We start from the raw sequence: 5,937 nt of genomic DNA on the forward strand, positions 1-5,937 counted from the left end.
TACAGACGTGATGTCATTCATCATTATCCTGCTTTTGACGCCATCAACCCTTGATGAGGCTGAAGGGTTTCCCCGTCTTGAGTGTCTTTTTATTGTGAAGGAATGCCTGTCCCATAGATGCTTCAAACGACTTCCCTTAGGAGTCTAGGAGCCAGATGTATTAGCCAGGATATATTTTGGGTGCAACAAAGACACAAATAACAGCGGCTTAAACATAATAGAAGTTTTTCTATTCCCCTAAGCGATTCAGGGAAGCATACCTGGGACTGCTGGGTCTGGGACCCAGGGGCTTCCAATCTTGTTGCTATGCCATACTGGGATTTTGTTCTCACCTTCAACATAGCTATGGTCCAGCTAATAGGGTAAACCTAGCAGGGGAGAGCACAACCTCCCCACCCCCTGCCCTTTAAAGGGATGATGGATTAGTAGTACAAAATTCTACTGCTCAGGTCCCACTGACTGCCACTTGTTTCCTTGGCCACACCCAACTGCAAAGGAGGCTGGGAAATGTAGTCTTCTATTCCAGGGGGCCACAGGGCCCAGCTAAAAATTCCTTTATAGACAAAGGGAAGTACGGATACTGGGGACCACCAAAGCTGTCTCTGCCTCACAGAATTGAGTCACATGCCCCTGCCCCCCACCAACCCTAGGTCAGAGAAATGATCTTGGACCAGTGGTTCTCAAACTTGAGTGAGCATCAGAGTCACTTGAAGGGCTTATAAAAATATGCTGTTCTCCGTCCAATCCCACAGGTGGCTGATGAGGTGGGTCTGGGTCAGGCCCGAGAATCAACATTTCTAACCAATTTCCTGGTAATGTTGGTCTAGGGACCGTGTTTTGATAACCGAGGTCTTGGGCTAATTGTGACTTGGCTCCTAGGGCCAGGTGGGGGCTACATTCCCTGAGCACTTGGGATGGGGGTCCCTAGGAAATGGGGCTCCACCTGCAGGAGAGACTGGTGAGAAAGGCTACCGGGTGGCAGGCAGGAGAGGCTCACAAAAATGGGAAGATGAATGGTTTGGAGATGCTAGGAGGGCCAGGTGCGGTAATGTTGGAGATAAGGGCCAGAAGTACTGGGAGGTCCTGGAGTGAAAAGTCAGCCTCATGCAAAGGTTTCAGTCTTTATCCTGAAGGCCCTGGGGAGCCATGGACATTCTAAAGCAAGGAACTGTTGTGATAGAATTTGTAAGAGGATAAGGATGCATGAAAGCAGTGGTCCCCAAAGTGAGGTTCTCAAACCTCTTGCACCAGAATGCCCTAGAGAACCTTTAAAATGCAGGCTTCCAGGCAAACTCTCTCCACCTCTCTTCGGGAGATGGAAACCCCCTCTACTTCAAGTGATTCTGTGCACTTTGAAGTTTGAGAACCACTGGATAGAGGGTGGAAACCCTGGAGGAAAGGGAGATCTTTTAGGGGCAAAACTCACTAGAAAGTAAGCTTTATGAGGGTGGGGATCGTGCTTGTATTATTATAATTTTTTAATTTAAAAATGATCTTATTTATTTATTTGACAGACAAGGTACACAAGCAGGGGGAGTGGGAGAGGGAGAAGCAGAATCTTCTGCTGAGCGGGGAGCTCGATTTGGGGCTGGATCCTGGGACCCGGGGACCATGACCTGAGCTGAAGGCAGTCAGTCGCTTAACGCTTAAAGACTGAGGCGCCCAGGCGCCAGCCATGCTTGTTTTATCTTTCTTGTTCACAGTACCTCGAAGAGTGCCTGGCACATAGTAGGTGCTGAACAAATCTTTGGTTTAGTGCCGTTAGGTACTTCAGTCTGGGTTTTGATTTTGTCTCAGATTCATTCTGGGACCCCTGGCAAGTGTGCCCCCAGCCGCACCTTTTCCCCCCTTATCTGTAAAATGAAGAGATTGGAGATAGTCCCTAAAAACGTGGTGGGGAGGGGCATTCTAGTTTATTGATTGAGGCACTGTCCAATCAACAGGGACTTCTGTACACTCTCCTTTTCACGCTTTTAGGGATTGTGCCAGAAGATATCCTTCCTTCCCTCTCCCTCCGGCCCAGAACAACAAAGCAGTAGAACACAAGCAGCACATACTGAAATGACTTTTAATATCTCATGTCGCAGCAAAATTAAAAATATACAAAAAGTTTGTGGTGTACAAAAGAGTCTCAGTACAGAAGCCCCAGCTTGGGGTCTCCTCCCCCTCCTGGGGGAAGCACGGAGGGGTGAGTGGGGGCGGGGACTAAGGATGGCACAGATGTAGTAAATACCAGGAGGTGGGACCAGGAATGGGAAACAGGGGTGGGCACAGGTGGGCAAGGGTGGGGGCTGGTTAGGGAGGAAAGAAAGAACCTGGAGGGGACAATCACCCGGAATTGTGCTGAGGGAGGGAAATCAGCCCCTCAATCATGGCTAGTGGTTCCTGGAGTTGGAGACAGAGTGGAAGGGGAAGCATTAGTGTTGGGAATATTCTGGTGGGACCCCGAAGGACCTGGGCTCTGGTCCCGCCCTGCCACCAACTGGCTCAGTGACTTTGGGCTGGCTGCCTCTGTGGGTGTTCCCCCTTCAGTAAAACAGGACCCTGGATGAGTAAACCAGATTCCCAACTTGGGATCCCTAAGGATCAGTGGAGGCAGGAATGGGGGCCCAGGAGTGCTCTTGAGAATTGTGTATTAGATGCTCCAATATAATACAGATATCCCATCACCCTCAAGCCCTAAAAGCTAACTTGAGGCCTTGGTAGCATTTATCTATGATCAGAAGCTCAGCTTGAGTTAATTTAATGTGGGAAGATGAATTATTCTTCAAGAAGTGAGGCTTGTTTGGAAGAAAAGTCTCCCAGACTATAGGATTCTCAGGGGTGAAAATCAGAAGAGGGCTCTGGGAATCATTCAGGTCCTTTCTAACTATTTTACTAGTTTGCAAAACCAAGAGGGTTGGTTGGGGGTTGTGTTTATCTGAGCGCAACCTCCTTCCCCCTGCCGATTTCGGGGGGGTTAGCCCAGGGGAAACAGGCCTGGTTTAGGTTCTGGGATATTCGGGTGAGAGAAATGGGGGAATGTTCTCCACCCCCCCACCCCCTGCCCTTCTCCTCTACTTTTGTCTTGCAGGTGCCCCAAGGGCCTCCCCCACTTCTGCCTGGCCTGCGGGTGCCCTTACAATGATTGTGCATAGAAAAAAGGCCAGGATTGCTGGGGAGAGGGCAGCGCCTACCTTGCTGTGATCAGGGAAGGGTGGATGGGGCCAGGCATTAGAGGACCAGCCGTCTCCCCACTGGGGAGTTTTCTGCTTCCAGGAACCAGGCCATTCCTGAAAGGGGTGTTCCTTTCCCACTTCGACCATTTCCTGCTCTTCTTCCCCTTGGACCCAGGAATGTCCTAGCCCCTCCCCACCCAGAATGGCACGTTATAGTCCCTTGGCCCCACCCCAGGCCCAGGGTCTTGTTAGGGAGAAGGGGTTCAGTCACCATGCCCGCTGCTGCCCAGGTGGCTTGGTGCTCATTCAGTCCCTTCCAATGAGACCTCACAAAGCATATCAATATGGAAATTTGTGGCTCCTCCTCCTGCAGGCCCTACCTCCAGCTTATGTGGGAGGGAGACAGGTGCCAAAGGGTGACAGGGGCCAGCATGTGATGGGGGCATCTGGGTCTCAGTTTTCCTTATCCTCTCCCTGGGAGTCCCTCCCTGGACTCCCCCTTCACACACCACAGGTTCCTTCTGACTGGGAGCCCCAACCCTGGAGAAGACCCCAGCTTCTAAATTGCTCCCTTCATGCATGGAGGGGCCTCTAGGCCTTATCAGATGATGGTTCCCCAGGCAGGGACCCTGTGAAGGCCCAGGGCTCCCTCCCCTTTCCACTTCTCAGGTGAAGGGGGAAGGACGGACAGCTCTCAGGGGGTCAGTTGGTGGGGGGTTTTAAAAATTCTCAGAGGGAGCCAGGGCCTCTGTCCTTCAGTTCCCCAGAGGGGTTATCAGACTCTACACGGTTTCCTAGAACCTTCTCAATATTTTGAACCAGAGATTTCAAACTGGTGGCCCGTGGGCCAAATCTGAAATTAGTTTGGCCAGCACAGGGTTCTTTAAAAATGTGAGTTTTAGGTCCTATCGGCAGGGGCAGGCACTGCCCTGTTTTCCAGAGTCCTCACCACTCCCTATGGCATTATCACTTGTTCTTCCTTCATTTTCATTACCTGAAGGCATTTGAACTTGAAACCCATACACCCCTGTCTAGGAAAACCTCCTCACTACCTAAGGTTTCTGTGAACTCCAAGCCCAAGTGAGTTCCCAGCCCTGTGGGACTTTAGCCCTGAGAAGGGCATTGGGCTGCAAGGTAAAATCTTCCCTAGTACTTCTAGCCCCTTGGCCCTCGCCAGGTCTCGCCCTCCCTGGCCTCTGCTTTCCCTGACTCTTATGGTGAAACACCTCTGTGGGACTCAGAGGGGCAGGGAGATGGCTGGGGGTAAGGCAGATTTGCGGGGAGACACCAGGATGGGACAGATGAGAGGAGGGGACCAAGAAAGCCTTCCCTGCTGGGGAACCCCTGCTGGGAGGGGTGGAGGTCTGTGCTGTCCAGTCGGGGTGACAGTTACAAGGCACATGGTTTATCAGTGCATGGAGGTGTGATGAGGGGCATGTGGTGCCTGGAGAGGTTTGGGGAGCACAGTCAACAAGCTGGGGTTCAAGAAAACTGGGAGACAGAAGTCTACCCTGAAAATGGGGGAAAATGTCTCCTGTGGGTAGAGATAGTGAGGGCAAATTTGTACTCAGTGTCCTGTTTTCTTCCTGGCAAAATTAAGATGGACCTAACTACTGCTCAGCCTAACTCTCCCACTGACTTTCTGTGTGATCTTGGGCAAGTCCCTGGCTCTCTCTGGGCCTCCATTTCTCCTCTATAATAGATGGGGAGGGCAGGTAGCGTAGGGGACCTCAAGGGTCTGGAATATTCTCTCATTGCAAGGACTCTGTAGGGATTCTGGGAAGGACTAAGCAGCCAGGTTGGGGTGCAGGACAGAGAATGGGGAGCAGGAGGCAGGGACCCAAGGGGTCCAATTCTGGCAGGGAGGAGAGGGATTGGCTGAGGTAGATTGTGTCACAGGAAAAAAAAAAAAAAAGAACCATGAATGAGATGGTGCCCCTTCTCCACTCTGACTCCTCTATCCCAGTGAAACAAAAGGATTGACAGGGACCAGATGAAATGGGGGACAGGCCAGCAGAGAGCATGACCTCAGGACAAAAAGGACAGGAACAGATGGAGTCCTGAGCTCCTGGACATATGGGGGTGGTGGGAAGGTGGTGGTCCTTGGAGGCTAAGCTCTTTCCTGGGGGTGAAAAGCAGAAGGTGTCTGTGGCCTCTCTGAGGGCCCTTGACTGTGGCCATTTCCAGGGCTCGGTTGTCCCTAGAAGGGACAGAGGCCCTGAAGGTGGGTCTTGTGGGAGAGAAATACAGAGGGTGGGGATGGAGGAAGGTCAGAAATGTGGCCCTGCTTCCTCTGAGAGCCTTGTACCACATTTTAGCACTGCTGGCTCATTCCTATGTCCTGGTTCTCTGGTGGCTTCTGGAGCTGTGAGGACTCCCAACTCCCAGGAAGGGTATTTCTAACTTTTCCTTCTAGGATGCTGGCTAATGGTGCAGCCAGATGGGCCATTTGAGGATGCAGGGGAGTAAAACTTGCCCAGGCTGACCCTCATGTCACTTCTCTGGGCCTCAGTTTCCTCCTCTGTAAGCTGGATTGCTCAGAGCTCTCTTGTCATGCTGTCACAAGCAGGAGCGAATTTAGGGGAGAAGCTGTCAGCCGGACCTTGGTCCGCTTCCCCACTGTTGTCGCTTCACGAAGGGCTTTAACGCCTAACTGGCCATGGAATTCAGTCTCTGGAGACAGTCTTGAGCGGAAGACAAAGTGGCTGGCTGAACTCACCAGAGGAGGTCTAGTTCAGCCCCGGACCTCCTCCGCCACCCATTCCCTCAGGCCTGGTTT

Source organism: Martes martes (assembly GCF_963455335.1).
Source record: "Martes martes genome assembly, chromosome: 9".
In the NCBI taxonomy this organism is placed as follows: Eukaryota; Metazoa; Chordata; class Mammalia; order Carnivora; family Mustelidae; genus Martes; species Martes martes.